Source organism: Mus musculus, chromosome 18 (assembly GCF_000001635.26).
Source record: "Mus musculus strain C57BL/6J chromosome 18, GRCm38.p6 C57BL/6J".
NCBI classification, from domain to species: domain Eukaryota; kingdom Metazoa; phylum Chordata; class Mammalia; order Rodentia; family Muridae; genus Mus; species Mus musculus.
Window position 1 is genome coordinate 76,068,812 of NC_000084.6, and position 21,776 is coordinate 76,090,587.

At 48.7% G+C, this 21,776-nt stretch overlaps 1 protein-coding gene across 2 annotated transcripts in view; it reads left to right on the forward strand.

Moving 5' to 3' along the window:
• Positions 1-21,776, forward strand: part of Zbtb7c (zinc finger and BTB domain containing 7C) — a 328,387-nt gene that overhangs the window by 248,634 nt on the left and 57,977 nt on the right. The gene's annotated exons all lie outside the window — the stretch shown is intronic.

The window sequence follows — 21,776 nt, forward strand, 5'->3', positions numbered from 1 at the left end:
CTACTGTGAATGAAAGTTTTCTTTTGGAATTTCTCAGCATGCTAGTTATTGTTAGAAAAATTAGTGGGCCTGTATTCTGCTCCTTTGCAAATATTTATCAGATTTCAGTGTTTCTGGTTGAACTTTTCAGGTCCTTTATAAGCATGATTTAAGGATCATGTCAGCCACAGCTGAGGTCACTTGGCTTCTTGTTTTCCTACCGATTCCTTTCCCATTGCTGCAGCAAAAAGTTCAGGTACTACACGGAAGGAGACTGGAGAAAGTGGGTACTCTCTTGCTCCGTGTTTTAGACGAACTCGTTCAGTTTCCCCTCAGTTGGTAGAATGTTGGCTATAGGTTTGTCTTATGTAGCCTTTATTACATTGAATTACAACTCTTCTGTTCCTAATTTCTTCAGGGAACTTACCATGAAGGGATGCAGAACTTTGTCAAATGCCTTTTCTGTGTCCATTGAGATGACTGTGGTTTCTGTCCTTAAATCTACTTCGATGCTCATATATATATGTGTGTGTGTGTGTGTGTGTGTGTGTGTGTGTGTGTGTGTGTGTGTGTGTGTTTCTATGCTGTTTGTATATGTTGATCCACCCTTGCATCCCTGGGGTGAAACCATGTCAGTCGTGATGTATGATCTTCTTAATGCATCCTTGTGTCCATCCAGAGATACATGGGTAATGAAAATGTGATACCTATACACCATGGAATTTTGTTCAGCCACAAACATTTTCAGGAAAAAAAATGAGTGGAACTGGAAATTATTATGTTAAGTGAAATAAGCCAGACTCAGAAAGATAAATATCACATGTTCTTTTATAGGTGGATCGCAGATTTTAATTTTTATATTTTCATATCTATGGGAGAGTGGAGGTTATGAAACTAGAAAGTGGCCCATGAGAATGGAAAGAATAAAGAACGCACTCCATCTGAAAGCAGAGGCGGAGTGGGGAGGGGTGGGGAGTGGGATGGGGAGGACTCCCCCCTCCATCGCTGAGTCAAGTGGAGGAGGAGGGAAGGCAGCAGCTTTATTCCAGAGATCTGAGCTCTGCGCTCCAGCCTTGGCTCCCACCCCATAACCCTAGCTGGACAATTCACGGGACAGCTGTGTTCCGAGGACTGAAATAATCAGTGTTTATTAAAGCCCTTGGAGGGGGCCTCAGGGAGGAGGTGAAGAAGGGTCGCATTTCTACTTTCCAACAAGAGAGAGCCAGGTGAGGAAACTTGAGGCTGCTTCTGTGTAGGCCCTGAGCCCCTCCCCTCCCTTCCTGGGAATGCATACAGGACTGCAGCTTTGAGAGGTGGGAGACATTTTTCTCTTTTTAACGAAGGAAGAGCCTTGAAGGTTCATTTGAATAGGGATTAATGTCCCTATGGCCTGGACCTGCCGAGAAGGAGAAATTCTAGGAGGGTGGAAGTTGCAATCAAAGGAAATGGGCTTGGTGTGCTTCCAGCTAGTGAGGAGGCCTCCTGCTTGGCAGCTTTGAAAGGAACACGTTTGGGGGAGTCACCTGGGCATGGCTATGCTGCTCTGGACTATGTGTATGGTGTGTGTGTGTGTGTGTGTGTGTGTGTGTGTGTGTGTGTTTCTGTGTGTGTGTGTGTATGTATGTGTATATGTGTTTGTGTGTGTGGCGTTCCTTTGTGTGATTGTGTGTGTATGTATGTATCTATGTGCATATGGTGTTCCTGTATGTGTGTGTGAGCATGTGTGTATGTGTATATATGTTTGTGTGTGCATATGTATGCATGTGTATATGTGGTTTTTTTTATATGTGGTGTTCCTGTGTGTATGTGTGTGAGTGTGTGTGTGTGTGTGGGCGTATGTGTTTGTGTGTGTGGTGTTCCTGTGTGTATGTATATGTGTGTGGGCATGTGTGTGTATGTGTATATGTACTTGTGTATGTGTGTGTGTAAGTGTGTGTTTGTGTGTGGTGTTCCTTTGTGTGTATGTTGTGTGTGCATGTATGTATGTATGTGTATATGTGTGTGTGAGCATGTGTGTATGTGTATATTTATTTGTGTGTGTGTGTGTGTGTGTGTGTGTGTGCATGTCCTGGCTAAACACCTAAACTTAGTTTAGGTAACTAATTTAAAGGTAATAGGGACACTGGGAAGTTATGAAGCCTGAGTGTCCTTGGCGCTGGTTTGAGAATTGTTTTTCAAGACAGGGGTTCACCCTGCAGCCCAACCTGGTCTTCTTGCCTCCCCTTCTCAGGTGCTCCCCAGTGCTGGGGTTACAGGCATGTGTCTCTGGGCACACCTCTTAGCCCTTGATTTTGTTATTGTTGTTTATTTCTTCGGTTTGGTATGAGTTTGGACTTTGGGGTTTTTGTTTGTTTGTTTGTTTTTGTTTGTTTATTTTTCAAAACAGGGTTTCTCTGTATAGCCCTGGCTGTCCTGGAACTCACTCTGTAGACCAGGCTGGCCTCGAACTCAGAAATCCGCCTGCCTCTGCCTCCCAAGTGCTGGGATTAAAGGCATGTGCCACTATGCCCAGCTTTTGGGCTTAAAAAAAAAAAGACTTATTTTATTTATGTGCATATGGGGGTGCCCGTGAAGATCAGAAGAGGGCATTGGACCTCCTGGAACTGGAGTTATAAGTAGTTGTGAACCACCTCATATGGATGCTCAGAGCCAGAGTCTGGTCCTTTGCAAGAACAGCAAGAGCTCTTAACTGCTAAACCATCTCTCCAGGCCCTGACCCTTGGGTTCATTTGATTTTCTCTCTCCTTAGCGTCTTAGGACAGGGAAGCAGATATTAATGCAACCCTCTTTCAGTTTTTCCTCTAGTGCTCTACCGCCCTCCACCCCACAGGCGCCTGCCCACCCTGGCATTCTTCTGTGTTCGATAGTTGGTCCCCACAAGCTCTTCCCATCCCTCCAGAACTTTCCTTACCCCCACGGCTCTGAGGGGATAAGGAGAGTTGGTTCTAGGAAAACCCAGCTCTTCATACCAGGCACAGGCTACAGCCTCTCTGTTCAGATTGTGTGGTGTTAATGGCGTAGACTGGCTGGTCCACCCATCTCGATCCTCCAATAAGGAGAAGAGAAGCACTTTTTCTGGACAGTATGGGGCCAGCCGCACCTATGAAGAGGGAGCCCTGGTACCATGGCAATCACAGGATGCAAAGACTGCTTGTTAGGCCTGTGCTCAGGATCAGCTGCAGATGGCTGAGTTGGAAGGAGTGCCTGAGATAGCAGGGAAGGGACAGCAGTTGGTAGGCCTGGCTGGGAGGGCCGGGAGTGACTGGAAAGACAAGCTGTACTGAAGGGGCAGAGCCTTCCTCTTCCATGCACTGGGCTTCTTCCAGATGCGGTCGGTGCGACCTCAGGCAGGTGGGGGTTTAATAGAGCCTAGCAATTGTTCCCATTCCAGATGTCTCCCGCCTTGGGAAGGAGTGTTTCAGCAGGCTGCCGTGGGTGGGGTGTTCTACCCTGCCACTCCTTCCCCACTCCTTTCTCTGACACTGCTCCATGCTTAGAGGCAGCTTCCCACCGTGCTCCCTGCCCCCTCCTTTTCCACTCCCATGGCGTAGCCTCTGAGTGAACCTGGCCTCTAGCTCTTGGAAGCTTGTCCAATAACAAGAGCACGGACGAGCTCTGCAAACACAGGCAGAGGAGAGAGCTGAGCGCTGGCTGGGAGGAGAGGCCCAGTGGGCCTGGCTTGAGGAGATCCGAGGAGAGAACAAAGTCATTCCCAGAAGGAGGAGTGCGAGCCCATAAGCCTTTCCACAGCTACCAGGGACACCAGAGGAAGGACATGGTCAGTGGGGACAGTGCAGCACCCACTGTTGTTGCCCAAGCCCCGCCTTCTCAGCTGCTGCCATCAGTCTAGACGAGTAAGCTTGAAGAGAAGCATAAGGCTATACAGTTATCACTCCCTCCGCTGGCTGGTCTGGGAGGGAATGCTGTCCAGTCAGATAGAGGGATACGCTGAGGGTCCAAGGAGATGGTCAAGGCTGGGATGATGACAAGCAAGGCCACGTGACACAGGCTCTTAGCCCATAGGCACTGTAATCAGGGGCTGAGGCCAGTCTCTGCTCTGCCAGTAGTAGGTTCTGTGACCTTGACCTAGTTGTTTGAGCTATCTAGCTGAGGTTTCCCTGTTGGCACTGAGAATGAGGCCCCCGGGAATGATAAGCAGGCTTTCCCATGATGCCTTGGCTGGTAGAGCATGCTCTCTACATGGGGGCCTTTGGAAAGACCTTTGCTGAGCTGAGCATAATACTCTTCCCATTCTTCCCTGCCGCTCTCCCTCCACCCCCTGCCAGCCTTTCCTGTCTCTTTCTGTGTGCCTGAAGGTGACCGTTCTAACCCATATGCAGACGGGAGGGCAAATGTCCCCGCCTCCTTGTCCTAGGTCTGTGATGCTCAGATTCTTCTCACAAATGTTCACCCAGGAGCTGCCGTCTGTGGCTCCACAGCTCCACAGACTCAGTGGAGAGCTCCATCTCCCACTACAGGTCTCTCAGAGTGTGACCCATGAGACCCAGAGCCATGTAAGTGTCCCAGGGAATCCTCCCAAGAGAGTGAGAGTGGTCACCATGGGTCACTCAGGAAGCGGTTCCCAGGAACATGAAGCTGGTGAGAGCCCTCACTTAGACAGGATCCCCCTGGGGCCTTGAGCTGTCCAGAATTTTGGAAGTAAGCTTATTTTGGAATACAACGGGGGCTTAAGCTCGCAGTCAGTTGTGGGTGATCGATTTCAGGAGAGGTTGATGGGGGGTTGGGAGAGGGTCACACTGGCTAGAGCTGAGCCCAGAGCAAAGCTCTAATGTGACAGAGGACAGTCAACACTCAACATTCAGGTCCCAAGGCGTCCCGGGTACACGGTGTTAAAGGGGAAGTCATTCCGTCTGTGCAGCCAGAAACTCCCTAGATCTAACGTGCGGCTCAGCATTAATGAAAAATTGCCCGGTAATGAGTTTCTCAAAGTAATTATTGCTGGGGGCTCAATCAGAAAAAGGTAATTCTGAGGGAAACCAGCGTGAGGGGCGATGAAGAAAATAGAAAACACCAGCACAAGCATATCAACGTTTGAAATAATATCCTTTGAGAAGATCAGACGTTACAAAAATAACATCACCGAAGACTAGTCTGGCCGCGTGTGTGGCACGTCCACCGCCGGGCTGCAGGTGCCCTTGTGCTCCTTCAGCAGCTCCACAGATACCTCAGACTTCCTCTGCGCTTGTCAGTGCCCGGGGATGGGGTTACAGGATGTCCCACATTCTTAGAATGCACAGCCTGCTCCTGCCCTGCTGCCACCCCTTGCCAGAGGGCCATCTGCTGGACAGCATCTCCCAGGCAAGGAGGGCTATTTGGCAGTGCTGCTGCCCTGAGTCACCTGGTCTACTGGGACCACCAAATGAGGTGACGGTAGCATTTCCCAGCCACCACTGCCACCACGATAGCATGTACCAACCAACAGTCAGTGCCTGCCTTAGATTATTTCCAGTTTATCCCTATATTGGCCATTGCAGCTCAGAGAGATGTTAGGAGAGGGGGGTGACATCTAGGGTCCTTTCCCAACTAGTGTTTAAGCTCCTCCAGTCTGTCCCCCAGAAGGTGCCTTTGCTGTCCTAGTTCATCTTTCCCTCTGAGCCTCAGCCCTTAGCACACAGGAAACCAAGAATGCCATCAGAAGATGAGTGTCGGGCCTCAACCCTAAGATGCTGGGATGAGCTATAAGTCCACTGCGTCACTGTACCAGAAGAGTCTGGACACCCAGAGTCACACCCCAGCTCCAGCTGCCTTCCCCGTAATCAGGACTAATTGAATCAGTAACAGGAGAGACAATGATTCAGTGGTAAAAGTGTCTGAAGGGGCCATTAGCAGCGTACTGTGGGTCTTGTGTGTTGCATGCGCTTAGCTTGCTCTCCAGACAGTGGTGCCAGACTCTATTCCAGTCTGTGCACCCTGTGTTTCCTAGAATCTCCCGCAGGACACCCATTCCCATTCCTCTCATCCCAGCCTCATGGGATCACAGTCAGGGGCACAGAACACAGGCTTCGCTTGGACTGTTTCATCAACCCACAGAATATGACAGCTCTAGTAGCTATAAGTCACCTTGCCCCAAAGTAAGTGTTGGCAATTAAAGAAGCCAATCTGCCTGGAGTGATGGGGAGATGGTACGCAGCCTGAGACCCCCAGGTTGTAGGGCTAATCTGACAACTGGGTTGATTCTTGGCCGTCAGCTTTACTGGTGCGTTATCTGGCTTCACTAAGCCTGAAGACCACAGGTGGACCGCGCACACGCTTGCTTGGAATCCTGGAACCCCCTCCCTACCCACTTGCCAAGCCAGATTGCTCTTGATCCTTTGGCCAGACCCCTGGTTCCTTCCCCTTCCTCTATCCCAGCTCCTCCCCTTCCTCCGTCCAAGCTCCTCCCCTTCCTCCATCCCAGCTCCTCCCCTCTTCCTTTGCAGCTCCATTCTTTGTGCCCCTTTGCTGCCTTCAGCCATTTCATGGAGCTGCTGAAGTATCTTCAGTCAGTCTAATCCCAATAGCCCCTGCTACTCTGGGGCTTCTGTAGAGTCCGCCGTTGCTGTGTGGCACTTGGACTTTCAATGGCACCGCTGGGCTTCCAGGCCTATGAGGAGGAGCACACACAGAGAGGACAGAGCATCGAGTCCCTGTTCCCTACTTCTCACATACCCAGCTCCAACAGCTCTGTGCCCATAAAATAAAGATCACAAAACACTTAGTCATTACGATCGATGCATGTATTCAGAAAGAAAGAACAGCAACACCCGTTGACCCTGTATAATCAGTGCAATGTCAGACACCGTTCAAAGAATCAGACAGGGTGGGTGTGGCAATGCATGATGTAATCCCAAAACCTTGTATCACTTGAGATCCTCCGGCCTCAGCTCTAAGGTTACTGGAATGCAGCCTTAAATGCCACTGTGTCCGGCTTTTTAGGTGGGGCCTTGGGATTTGAACTCATGTCTTCTCTTTATCATATCCCCAGCCCCAACTGCTCTGTTTTAATAGTTCATCTGGCTAATTCTGTGCGTACTGGGGTCTGGAAGACTAATCTGATCAAAGTGTGCATATCTCCTTTCTACTTATGGTTTGTAGAAAATTTACAAAGTCAGAAAAGTAAAAGAAAATGAGAGCTTGAATGGTTTTAGCACTAGAAATAACTTTCATTCATGCTATTAATGTTTTGGCATATCTACTTCTATAGCCAAATTTTAAAAATCTTATATATTTTTCTCTTAAACAAAAACTGTAATTCTTTGGCCCCTAAGCTGCTTTTCTCCTGGCACTTTGTCTTTCAGTTAGTCTCTCCCAGGAAATCTCTTTGCTGGGTGCTGGGTGCTGGGTGCTGGGTGCTGGGTGCATACTATTCACTTGTGTTCCATAATAGCTATATAGATCTATGTATTTAACTCACTTCCTAATTACCCTATAATATAAATGTCATGAGAGTTAAGTATTTCTTTCTTTTGTTTTTTGTTTTTGTTTTGTTTGTTTGTTTGTTTGTTTGTTTGTTTTTTGAGACAGGGTTTCTCTGTATAACCCTGGCTGTCCTGGAACTCACTCTGTAGACCAGGCTGGCCTCGAACTCAGAAATCCTCCTGCCCCTGCCTTCCAAGTGCTGGGTTTAAAGGCGTGCGCCACCACTGCCCAGCTGAGAATAAGTATTTCTATTCTGGCCCCTACGCTTATTATTTATTGTATTACACAAGGACAAGTCAAAGACCTTAATAAATATTTTACCGTTAAGAAATATTTAAAACGTACATTTGTAGCATATATGGCAAAATATTAAAATTCCATATAAAAGGGGCTTTCAGAAGCTCAGACTAGTCCCTGTATTTCTGGGCATAAGAGATGCAAAGGAAGTGATGGTTTACAAATGAATCAAAGGGTTCTCAACTATGCATATGTGAGCAGCAATGTAGATATGTCAGTGACTGGTTTGTACACAGGAAAAGGCACACTCCAACTCCACAACCCCCTCTTCACCACACACCCTTTTGAAGCCTGCTATCCAGACTGATACAGGGATAGGAGTGCTTTGTAGGCAATGCTTTATGAGATGGATTTGGCCCTGACCTGGCAGCTGAGCGATACTGGCCACCTCCATGCGACACCTCTGAGACCTGGGCCCTAGGCTGTCTGCCATGGGCGGGATGTACAAAAAAGGCAGGAGCCCAGAGAGAACAGAAAGGACAGAGACTGTGCAGTCCTGGTCCCAGGGTGATTTGGTGACATTAGAAAGATGACAGGCAGATAGATTGTGCCTTGCTCCTTGTTGTCAGCAGCAGAGGGAGGTAAGGCTAGCATTAGACTCTACCCCTGCACACACACACACACACACACACACACACACACACACTCCTCGTACTGTTAGCTCCTTGCCTAGCAACCATGTCACAGGCTCCATGGCCCCTTTGGTGTCTCTTCTCATCAAGCACACAAGGGGACGTGCCCCAAGTCTAAGTATAAGAAAAGCACAAAGAGAGGGCCCAGCTCAAGGTTGCCATCATCTAAGACAACTGGTAGAACGGAAAGGTCCAAAAGGACACCTGAGGTCCTGGCCAGTGACAGGCAGGCATGAAGGGAATGGGCCAACTATCCAAGGTAGCTGCAGGCAGGGCACATGGCTGATACCAGTGCCCCTGGCTTAGATACCAGAGGTAATGGCAACAGAAGGCAACATTGTCCTGTGAACCTGCCCTGAGGTCAGATTGTGGGTGGCATGGTGGTGTGAACTGTGACTCCGCACAGCTGGCTGGTTCTGTAAACGTGTTTATGGGCCCAACATATGCACAGCAAGTACTGTATTCCATCAGAGTCCACAGGCAACCAGGGTCTGTTACTGCCCTCCAGGAGGACACAGGTCAGAGAGGACAGCAAGAAGCTGCTGAACAGGACATACTAAGAACCGTACTGCTCCATACAGAAGTGGGCTTCCCCTCTTCCACTCAGTGACACCAGGAAGAACTGCTGTGCCATGAAGGGAGGATGGAATGACACACTTATATTTTTACTTTTTTTTTCTAGATTAAAAAGAAAACAGCATCCGTGAATATGTAAAAAAAAATACATGTAACTATATATGTGTATATATACATATGTTGGTATCTATATTAACAAACGTTAATGAGTCTCAACTCTGCAGATATGGACACAGATGCAAATATGTCAAATAACCTGTTCATATACAAGGAAAGGGGATACTCCAAACTCCAGGACTCCTCCTTTTCTATAACATAGCCCTTGAGACCCTGCTGTCCAGATCCATACAGGGATTATGGCTCTCTCTCTCTCTCTCTCTCTCTCTCTCTCTCCCTCGCTCTGTGTGTGTGTATGTATATATATATATATATATATATATATATATATATATATATATACACACATATATATACACACATACATACTTTTATACATATATACATACATATATATGTACATACATATATACATATATATGTTGGTCATCAAAAGGTAAATGGAGAAGAATGGAGAATTAGTGGGTAAGCAATACCAGGTCTCTGGGGTAGTAAAAGGCTAGAAATAGGTAGCAGTAATTATGTGTGTGTGTTTATGTGTAAGTTTAAAGTAAAATTAGTATCTTTCAAAGTAGCTAAACTGAAACTTTGTTTCACAGCCTTTGGAGTGCACACAGTCAAGTCCAACTGCACTCGTCTGCAGCCAGCTCTTCTCCCTGGGAGTTTCCACAGTTCATCTGTGCGAAGGCACAGGGCTGTCCTCCTCCTTACTGAGTGGCATTTCACCGTGCGAACTAAACCACAGCCTACTCACCCTTTGTTCTTAAATGAGTGACACCAGAGATGTTTCCAGGGCTTTTGCTCTTAAAAACAATGCTTCTGGGAACATCTGTTTCTGTTCTCCCAGAACACATGCCTGGGAGTTTTTCTGCTCTGCATCAGGAGTGGAGTTTCTGGGTAAGAGGCTGCGTACATGGTCAACTTCATAACACACTTGCAGGTTGTTTCTGTAGAGCAGGACCATTGCTATCTCCCTGCTGTCCAGCAGGTCTGGGTTACCCCCACGTCCTCAACAAGAGCATCAAGGTCTTTTCTTGATCTCTGGATTCCCATTCTTGAGTTTACAGCATCCCCGTTGTCATGGTGGCTGTTGTCCAGGGCAGACCTGCTTCCTCCAAGCCAAGGGACCCAAGGAGGGTCTCAAAAGTAAGAAAGGCCTTTGTGAGACAACACAGCCCTTGCTTTACAGACAAGGAAACAGAGAGCCAGAGTGAAGACAGACCTAGTATCTGGTCAGGGTGTTTCACTGGCCATCTGGAGCAGTAGTGAGTAGCCTGCTTCTTGGAGTGAGCTGGGCTGATGGAGGGCAGAGCCTGCTTCAAATAGTCCAAAAGCAGAGCTACTGTTACTGCCTGGCTGTAACTGCGTCGACATCTCTGGGAACCAGAAAACCCCTTGAGATGGATCTGGGTCCATGGCTGAGTCTGGGATGAGTTCATTGTTTGCACATGTCCTGTCCCTAAGACCCTGGAGGGAATGCCCGACTTGGGGATTTCCTTGGCTTTCCCCTTGATTGGGAGCCAAATGAAAATGGCCACACCCTAATAGCTCCAAATGAGGCCAAGTGACCTAGACCAGCTGGGATAATCCCTCTTTCCTCTCACTATCCTGCTGAATAGAGTAAGTTCCAAGCTGGCCAGAGGCCAGTTTCACTCCAGTGTTACTTTCTCTTGGTTTTCCTGGTAACTAAGCATAGGGCGTGTAATCTGGTGAGTTTTTTTCCTCTGGCAGATTCACAACCCTAAGAAGAGAGGACCATCTCGGTTTGCACATAACTGGCTGGCTGGGGGAAGGAGATATCATTAGAGGGCATCTAAAAGACTCTACTGGTCAGCAGGACCAAAGACTGGACCTTCTTTTCACATCCCTTCCTATGACAAAATGCCCATCAGAAGGCAAGGACAAACTCCAGGATTCCCAAGTCAGGACCTGCCAACTCAGGGTTCTATGGGCACATTTTTTCTATTTGGTTCCTTCACACTGGCAACCTTGTATTGCTCCCTCAGAAACCCCAGTCCACTGCAACTGTCAGCATGTGGTCCCACAAAGTTATGAAGCTCAAAATCATGATCACCGAAGTGCATATCTTATAAAACTGGATACAAAAGACAAGGGAAAATAATCCCATCGACGTAGAACCGAAACCCCCTCTGCGTTTGTTTTCCCTACTTCCCCTCTGCAGCCAGAATGAACATTTTACTGCGTGGCTGCTTCCCTGACTTTTTTCCCCCCTCAAACATTTATAGTAATTTTTTTCCACAAAAAAACTGGGCATAATTTTAAACTGTTTCAAGTTAGAAAAGTGACATACTATTTGTTGTAAAGGAAGAAAGAGGGCAGTGGAGGAAGGATGAAGTGATAAGCAAGAAATGACAGCTAAACTTATAATCTTGGAATTCTTCTGAATGTTATACACACACAATATGTATATATGTATATGTGTATATGTGTGTATGTGTATATATGTGTGTATACATATACACATACATATACATATATATCCGCAAACATGTTTTGGATGTCTCTTTTTTAAAACAAACAAACAAACTAGGATTGTTTCGTACACATTGTCTGTACCTGCTACAATCTAGCCTAGCATATCCCTTATGTCAGTAAGACACTGAGCTGTGCTATTTTAGTGGCCACAGTCATTTCACTGTATAAATGTACAAGCCCACTCTTTCTATTCATCTAATGTGCCTTTTTGTTGAACATTTAAATTTTTTCCACAACATAGCAACACCAAGGTTAACATAAATGTAACCTAACCACTGCATACACTTAACTATTATTAGGATAAACAAATGTGGAATTGTTTGCTCAAAGAAAATGTAACTAATCATTTTGGGGTCTTAGGCTACTTAATTGCCTAGCCAAAGGTGTATGTGTGTGGGGGGGTGGGCTGTGGTTAAGGCAAGGAGGTTACTGTATCTCAGCAGGAAGGTTAGCTCAGAGGTGGGGGGCGTGGGGGAGGAGCTCTCCACTCTGGGAGGACAGAGATGAAAGAACAGGAGGCCTGGGAGGGTGAGCTGGCACCTGTGGAAGTCCCCTGGGGTTAGACTCAAGGGCACCCAGGGGTCTGCCTCTCCAAGCAGGTTTTCTGAGACCGACTTGAAGAGTGGAAAGGGTCCTCTTTTGTCCTTCTCTGTGCTCTGCCTTGAGTATCCCAGGGACATGGACCTGTGAAATATAGGAGGTACTAAATACCTTTGTGCAAAACAGTGTGGGGGGACGGGGCAGGGCGGGAGTACTCACTCCTGATGACTCCAGCCAGGCAGGCTTGTGCCTGGTGGGGACACAGTTTTCAGAGGGTACTGGAGGGGGACAGGCTTTCTGGAGAGTAAGATTGGGAGGAGGGGAGAGAACACTAGAATGTCCTAGTGTGGAGAAGGAGGAGACTAGTCCTCAGAAGGTCCACTGGGAGCATGGCCATGGGGACAGAAAGTGAGCTGTCAAGGGGCCAATGGGAGAAAGAAATGACAAGCCCTGGAGTCCCCAAATAGCGGGGCCTCTGCCATCCCTGCCCGTCCTTGGTTTTCCAGAGGCTCCCCGAAGCCTGTCCTTCTCTGGAACTGGAAGTTCCAAGGCGGCTACTGTCCTGAGAAACAGTGCTTAGGAATCTGCCTTTGGTGCACTGGCTCAGTCAGGAAGGGTGTCAGCCTTGCAAGCCTGCCGACCCAAGTTCGATCCTCTGAGACCTCTGACTTCCACTCTCCACGAAAACAACAACAACAGCAAAAACAGAGACAAGTGAGAGCGAAGTAGAGAATTTGTGAGTGAAATGATCACTTAGGTATTGCATCAAACAAACACCCAAAACAACGGAGGCACGGAGAGACGGCGGAAGAAAAGACACAAGGCAGACTGTGTGAGGCAGGGCCTGAGATGGGAACAGGGCTGAGCATGCCTCTTGTTCATGGACCCAAATACATGTAACTTACAAAAAGAAAAAAGTACTGCCCTATTTTGAAAGGCATTCTAAGTGCAGTTGAACTAACAGCTCACAAACCCTTCTCTACCTCACCCACAACCTGGGGAGCCTGGAATTTTCCCTCAGCAGGGACAGTCCTCAGAGAAACTTGTACCATTAAAGGGGTTCAGTCCATATGGAACTAACTGGGTGCAAGAAGGCCCCATTAACAAACAAGAAAGTGGAGGCACCTTGAGATGAACTAACTTGACAGAGATTCAAAGACCACAATCTCGGCTTGTTACATCTTGTCACATTTTCTATACTGGCTGTGGTTTGGAACTGTCCCTCAAAGGCTTGGCCCCCAAGACACTTGTTAATATCAGTGTGTCGTCATCAGCCCGTTGCTGTCCTCTAGCAGGGATGAGGAGTGGCCACTGTACACATGCACTTTCCACACTGGTGCAAGCTGGTCAGTGGATAGCACTGTCTCATGAAGGACGTCCTGAGACACCCCTGACCACATCTGTGTCTGTCATCACACTCCAGCTATCTGCTGTCCCTCAACTGTTCAGAGAGCCCTGCTGTAAAGGTGCTTCTTGCTCGGTCATCACTCCTAAGTGATCTTTGGGGAGTTAATTACCTAATTAACTGCATCTAGAGGAAAAGCTTAAGTCATGGGCAGCGAGACCACGAGACAGTCGTGCCTGACGGCTCCTTTCTGTCAAGCTCCTCCGTCTGCATCGAATTATTAATTACGATTCTTAATCACTCCTATCTAATCGGAATCCCTGAGAGTTAATTTGCTGCATTCTGTGGCTTCCCTGGAATTCACAGTTCTCTCCTGGGCAACAAGGAGACTTGCTGCAGGTAGGCAAGCAGCCATTCTGCCTACCCGGATCCAGCTGACACCCCCGTGCTGAGAAAAGGGAGGCCCAAGGACAGGGCTTCAGAATGGGGGTGACCAAACTGGGGACTAGTATGGTGGGAACTTTGAGAGGGGAATGGTATAGTTGGAGATCCTAAGAGACAGAAAAGAGGTTCTCTTCCTTTGCTCAGGTGACAGATGACAACCAGTGTGTAGCCTCTGCAGACGTTTGGTTTGGACTTTGCACAATGACTTTCTACCAGTCACAGACATGTCCAGGACTATCTGAATGGCCTGGGTGGTAAACTGGTCTCCAGCTGTGGACTTCCAGCATTACTCTCCTTCCCCACCCCCTATCCCTAACCTCACCCCCACCCCTGATTCCCACTAAGACCAAGGTTATGTCCCATTCTTCCTGCCTGTGACCTCAGCACCTCCCACAGCCCCAGAACGCACACTCATGTTTCTGAACTTGGGTCAGAATAAAAGCAATATCAAATTCAACAGGTTATCACAGTCCCACATACGTAGAAAATGACCATGGTCCCACATGCGTGCAAAGGAGAACATTTGGGCTGGAGACAGTGCAGAGAGAGCCGTTTATTATGCATAGTCTTTCCTAAGGAGTAGAACGAACTTGTGATATATTTGTGAGAAGAACAACTGATTCCAAACTTCACGAGTCAGTGTAGATACCTTAAAGACTCTGGCTTTGTTTCTCGACACATCTAAACACTTGGCATGCTACAGTGAACAGGAACATAAGGCAATTTCATGATGCTCTTGTCTAGAGCTGGGGGGGGGGCAGTGTGGGCGGCAACAAAGAGCTAAGGGAGGCATTCTCTGTTTCTCTTCATTCTGAGGTCACCCCAGAGGCAGCTCAGCACAATGGGAGTCTGAGGCCAAAACCCCCATTCACCCCTCAAGTTGCAAACTCTCCAGACTGCATCCTTCCCCTCTCCCCCTCCATCTTCCCTATAGGAGAGAATGCCAGACCTTTCTCCCTTTGCCTACAGCTGAACTTTTCTTCCCCAGGGCACCCAGATTGACCCCACGGGTAGAAGGTGCACCGGGGCTCTGGAGTCAGACACCTGTGCCCATAAATGAGTCACTTCACTCCCCAGAAGCAGCTTCTACTCCACAAGGAATAACCCTGGTGGAATTCCCCACGCTCTGTCAAATACTTGAGGGGTGAGGTTAGGCATAAAAGGGATCCTGGGAGCCATTTGAAAACAAGGGAGATAGGGACTTATAAAATTGCTTTGCCAGCTAAGATTTCTCTCACAGTGGCTGCTGGGTCCAGGTTAGCCATTGACAGCTAGACTTTGTCTGGGTAACTGAGCCAAATGTTTGGTCCCAAACTGTTCTTGTATGAACATACACCCCCCTTCAGTCAGGCAGGGACCTGTCAAGAGTCCCCTATAGGTGACACTTGCCACCTCAGATCTCCTAAGTGGCTTCTGCCAGCCTCATCACCAGAAAAGACCTCCTCAGGGCTCCCTCTTTTCTCTGCCACACGGGAGGTGTCAGCCACCTACAGGAATCCTTCCTAGGAGTTCAGAGGCTGGACTCCTGTGTCAGTGCCTATGCAGGGCCACAGTCCTCCCTCCTCTCCCCCTCAGTGTCTTTCCATCTCCCTCCTTTCTTCCAGCCTGCCTTTCTCCATCCCTCCCAGCTGTTTCCACCCCTCCTCCATCTTACCCCACCCCTCTTCATTACCTCCTCCCCCTCCCTTTCCTGCCCTGGCCTCCACCCTTCTTCTGTGCGAGGTTCCTCCCTACCTCCTCCCCTTCCCGCTCCTGCCCCTGGCTCTACCCCTTACGTGAACCTGTGCATCCCAGATATTTAGATTCCACTCCTTTCCCGATTCAGCCGAAGCTGCTCCAGTGTCAATTAAATCACCTTCATCTACCAGATAGTTCCGAGCAGCCTGACACTTGCTGGGTTTGGCTGGTTCCCGCAGGGCTGCATTATATAACTGATTCCTGGTCTCCTACCTCCCAGCCCCCAGCCCCTGCGGTATGGAGGTGGGATTCCAAGGAGATCCCATTACCCCACCGCTCCCAAACCCCTTCCCTGTCACTCCCCCAAGGCCAGAACGGCTTTGTTCCAAGCTGGTGGCTGCTCATCTCTACAATTTTTAGCAGCTTTATAGATATAATTGATGTACAATAAACCTGCATTTCAAGTGTAGTTTGATAGGTTCTGGCTCATGGAGACTCCTTGGAAACCATCGCCACCATCAGCTGGTGAGCAGAGCCAGCAGAGCTCTCCCCGTGCCTCTTTCCATCCCTCCTCCTGCCCTCTCCACCCCACTCCCCCTGCCTGGGCATCGCTGAGTTCTCACTTTCTTGCTTATACAACCTACCCCTTCTAATCCTCCCTCCACACAGCAGGCCTCTGGCCTCCTGTTTCTATGACAGTCAGCCATCTCTTGGAGGGACCAGCTTTTCATGGCTGCTTGCCAAGCTGGCATCTACAGACACTCTCTGGTCTACCCCTCCTACCTCACCTCCTTTGCCACTTTTGAAAATGCAAGCTCTCTTAGAGGTGAACCTTCTGTGCTTCCCCACTTCCACTCCCCCCCAGGATAAGGCACCTTTTGGGGGTCCATGCTGGAGTCCAAGAGGAGCTGAGGGTTTCTGCATAGACAACTGGCTTTAAGCCAAGGTTTGGGGGTGGGGGGGGGTACTGAGCCTGCCTCTTCAGCCCCTCCTAGAGTGTTGCTGCAGCCTCAAAGGCTGGCCATCAAGGCCAGCTTCCAGGGTGAACTGGATGAAGCAGGAAGCTCCCTGTGGCCTGGGTCCCTGCCCTTTGCCTGACTGGCATGAACAACCTTGCCAGTTGCTAAAAACTTTCTTGTGTGACCAGAGCCTGGCTCCATCCCAGAATGTGTTTAAAGGATATTTAGTCACAATAGGACTGTTTGGTTCTAAAACGTGAGGCCACAGGAAAGACTGTTTGCTGCAAAGGAGTTCTTCATCCAGCCCACCTTTTCACTTAGTGCTTAGCATAGTAAGAAAGGGGATGCTAGGCAGTGGGGTCTGCGGTAGCTCTACTAGCTGGCCAGCTCAACCAGTTATTGCAGTGCTATGACCCAGCTGTTCCAAATCGTCAAGCTTACAAACAGCTGGGCCAGGAGCATGTGGCCCAGGCCCAGGCCCTGGACCCTCCCCACCTTTTATTTTAGCGTTCAGCTTTCACTAGCACACCAGGTTCAGGTCTAGATAAACTCTAGGGTGTCCAGAGGTATACTGTCACACTGGCCTCTCTCTGGAGCAGGCCCCCTCCCTACCTCAAGAGCATCTGGAGAGTGGAGGCGGGGATGGGGGGGGTCACGGGGAGGTGGAAGCCAGCAGTGGACTTACAGTTGTCCCATCACTGAGGAGTACTGCTTTTATTAAGTGGGCCAGGACCATGCATGAATGGTCCATCACCTGGCCCAGTGATAACACTGTAGATGCAATAGCACCTGCATGAGTAGCATTGAGCGTCTTAGGCAGGCTTTGCGGTCAGAGTACATTAGACACTATATGGCCATGACAAAGATGAGGGAGTGACGTACGGCTCTGTCTTCTCAGGGTCCTGATACCCCTTTGCTTTTTGATGAACCAAGGTCACCCCTAGCCTGAATCCCATTCCCTCCTCTGCCTTGTACTAGTCACCTTCATCCTGATTTTGATTGGAATCATGCAGGAGACATACTTGGGGCATGTTGGTGAGGGTGTGTCTAAAGAGGTTTAGCTGAGGAAGGAAGACCCACACTGCATGTGGGCAGTGTTATCTCATGGTTTGGTGCATGCACACATGAGTATTTGCATGTGTGCACCTGTGTGGTGGTGCTGGTGGGACTCCCAGACTGAACAAACAGAGAGAGTAAGGTACACACAGCATTCATCTCTCCCTGCTTCCTAGCCATGCCTGCCGTCTCACTCTCCTGCCACGACTGTAGCTGCTCCCACTCCCTTCAAACTCTGAGCTGAAAGAAATCCTTAAGTTGTTGCTGTCAGGTATTTAGTCACAGCGATGGGAGAAGTAAGTAACGGATTCCTCAGCAGCAGCGGGGCTGGGGACAAAGAGGAGGGGCCATCTTTTGAGGAAAGGACAGAAAGAAATGGGTGAGCCATACTGTCTCTGCAGAGTCCAACAGAGCTCAGCCTTGGGGCCTGTGAACCTGAGCAGGGGCAGCTCAGCTGATGTGCAGACGCGGTCCTGTGTGAGAAGCGGTAAAAGAGAGTGTGCTTAGCCCAGGCCAGGCTCACTCGGCCCAAAACGATGGGTGGGAGATCCTCTGCTCATGCCTGTCTGGAAGCCAGGGCTCACCTACATAGGGAGGTGGGCTTCTTAGGACCGAATGGCCAAGGATGTCCCATGGAGGGAGAGAGCCGCTGCCCTGGTTTGGTGGGAGTCATGGTTACTTAGAGCTCAGCTAAATGTTGTGTGACGAATGCATGCTGAGCCCACACCGGCCTTTTTTTTTTTTTTTTTTTTTTCTTGAGACAGGGTTTCTCTGTGTAGCCTTGGCTGTCCTGGAACTCACTTTGTAGACAGGTTGGCCTAAAACTCAGAAATCTGCCTGCCTCTGCCTCCCAAGTGCTGGGATTAAAGGTGTGTGCCACCATGCCTGACTTTATCTGTTTATTCTTATTTCTTTAATGTGACTACTAGCATAGAGGAAGATGGCGGCCACTGGAGGTCTGAGAAAGGTTGGTGGTGAGCAAGGGTGAGTTCATTCAGATGGTAACGGGAGGGCTCAGAGAGGCCGGCACTTACAGGGCATCGGCTGACTGGATCCATCCAAGGCAGCCAAAACTAGCCTGTAGGGACAAGGACCCGGTGCAAAGGTTAGGGGACAGATCATAATGCTCTGCTGTGGTGGACAAGAGGGCCAGAGCACCCAGAACCACTGGCCTTCCAGTGGTCCTGGGTGTTCCAGCAGGGACTTTCGTGGTGCTTTCAGTCCTCCACCCCTCTAGGCAGGGCCCTTCTCCCTCAGCCTCCTCCGCCTAAGGCTCCAGCTTGATTTGCGACCTTGTTTTCCAAAGGCAAGTCAATTCCCCTCCCCCTCGTTCCCCACAGGGTTGCTTCCACCTCCATTACCAAAGCTTGTGACAAGAAATGCAGCCCCCTTATTAAAATAATGTAATGTCTAACTAAAATAGAAACCCCAGATAACAGTTTTTGATGTTTTAATGACTGGGCTCATTAGACAGACTTCCCACTTAAAGTGTCTGTCTAGCAATTAAGGCTCAAAAATCATAAGTGATGACCACACCTTTTGTGGCTTAATGGTTACTCTGAAGGCTGGTCTTATTATCTCGGTGATACAGTCTGTGATAAAGAAGAATTTAAGATACTCTCCCAAGATTTATTTCCCCATTAGCAAGCTGGAGGAGGAAGGTTAAGAGTACTCTTAAGGTCAGAGCTGGAAGGGAGCAAGTGAATAATAAGATGCCTAGAATTCTCTTCCAGCAACAGCAGCCTCCTCCACAAGCCTCGGGAGGTCCCTTTCACTGAGGGGGTTTAACTTTTGCCTGTCACAGGGAAGTCTGTGAATTGTTACTCCAAGTGACCCTGGGCAGTTTATTTAGCTAATTGTCAAGCACGCAGGCTGAACTATAGAATCACCTTCTTCCACACAAATGATTTCCAACACTAATCTGCTGACGATGGCGGAACAGTGGGAAAGGGAGAACTTGATGAGAAAAACCTGGGAGATAGTATCCGACTCCCCCAAACCCGTGTCCCGGGGGAGTGTGCTGATGGAAAGAGTGTGGGAAGGCGCAAGGGGATTGTCCTGCCAAGTGTGTGTGTGTATGTGTGTGTGTGTGTGTGTGTGTGCATGTGTGTGTGTCTCTATGTGAGTGTATGTGCGTGTCTGTGTGTGTTTATGTGTCTGTGTGTATGTCTGTGTGTGTCTGTGCGTGTCTCTATGTGTCTGTGTTGTGCATGTGTATGCATGTGTGTACATCTGTATGCATGTTTGTGTGTGTGTCTGTGTGTGTGTGTTTGTGTGACTGTGTGATTGTGTGTGTATGTATATATGCATGTGTGTGTGCATGTCTGTGACTGTGTGATTGTGTGTGTATGTATACATGCATGCGTGTGTGCAGGTCCTTTTCCTAGAATGGTACTAGGACCGGCCTTTTGAAAGACACTTGTCAAGTCTTCGGCTAGCAGGCTAAAGGAGACCAGATAATTTTAGGTGAAATGTGTTCAGAAATAGCTCTTGGGGGACACCACTAGTCTTTTATTATATTATCCTTGGATGATGAATGATATTGGTACTACTGGGAGAATGGAGCCCTGGGACCTGTCCTAGTGGTTGGGGGAAGACTGCGGGATGGAGTGGCAAACAGCTTCCTTATCACGGCAGCTGATTCAGAGGAACCATCCAGTCATACCTGACCTCTCTTCCTACCCTACCCTGCAGAAGCACTTAGGTGGGAATGCCTTATGGGTTTAATGTTAGGAAGCCCAGTAAATTTACCAACCATGACCAGTCTCTCAGCTGAATCAGTTACTCTGAAAGCTCTCCTGAGCTAGGGCAGATGGGTAGGCAGGCATGGGGCTTTACGAAGGTGTTGAGAGGAAGTGACACTAAGAACTGGCTACGTCTAAGGCCGGTATGGAAGCCCACTTAAATGCTGTATACGAGATGGGCTCCTTCGGGCTAGCTCTAGGTGTGGATTGCTAAAGAGAGAGCCTACAGGGAAGGTAGAGCCCTGGAGATGTGTGCCTTTAATACTTCTCGTTGCACCCATAGTGTTTACTTAGTAAGCACCTCCTTGGTGGCAGGCACAGGGATAAATTATGTGAAAGGTGAGACAGCAAATCTGATTTAATTTTCTTTGGAGAACACAGATACCTCGTCCTAAAAACCATCTATTCTTGGCAACAGTCCTAAGCAAAGGAAATTGTTACAAACCCCATTTTACTGACGAGGCAGCTGAGAAAGTGTAACCGGGTGTTTTGGGGATGCAAAGGAAAATAAGGCCTCACTGAAGGGGCTTGGGCAAAACAGAATGCTACCGGCTATGGAAAGCAATGAGCCAATCAATCCATCAAGGGCCGACTCAGCTACCAGGGCAGCAGGCTCGGAATTCTGGTGTGTCTGCCTCACACCTCTACTTTACACGTGGATGGGTCAGCTTCACATTGTGTTCCACAAAGATGATAAATGATAGCATCAGAGACAACCTCCCAGCCTCTCCCAATCAAGTTCAGCAGGGGAAAATAAAAGGAAGCCATAGGTGTTAGCTGTGGTTGATTCTGATTGGCTATTTTAGGTCACGTGTCTGTCGCTAAACCCAGTCACGTGCCTCACCCTAGCCCCAGGTAAGGAATCCTTCACACCCTATAGTTTCTCAAAACAAAATCAGGACCTAAGAGTAAAGAAGTGCAATGGATTCTGGGTAGTCAGAGCGCAGCCTCCGCTGGAGAAGGAGCACTCATTAGGGAGCCAAGCCTGGCTACCCGAGCCTGGAGGGACGGTTTGGCTCCTCCCCAAGCCCCACAGAAACTGGGAAGCAGGGAAAAAAAATCAGCAATGAATCGCTGGCCAAGCCAACTCCAGCATTTGTTTAGTATCCCTTTTCTAAATGGAGCATTCTAGAATCTAGATCCCAAACAGCACTAAGAAAATAATCCCAGGATCTAGAGTCGGCTTGTTAAAATGTGGTTAAGAGACATTGAGGAGAGTGCTGGACTTATTCCCGAACAATGCAGTGACCCACATTGGCTGCCGGTAGGGTATCTTCCTCGGCCCTGAACTGCACCCTGTCTGTCACTGAAGTCCACACTTAGCAGGACCCATCAGAGTGAATCTGTCCCTCCCGCGTGCTTCTGGTGTCCTCTTCTGTCCTCTCAGTCACTGTAGACGCAGTACTTTACTGGAGGTTGTTTTGTTTGCTTTTGCAAGTAGATTTTTAACTTGCCTGCTAACTTAACTCAATTGGTAGTGACTGCCGGATGAAGG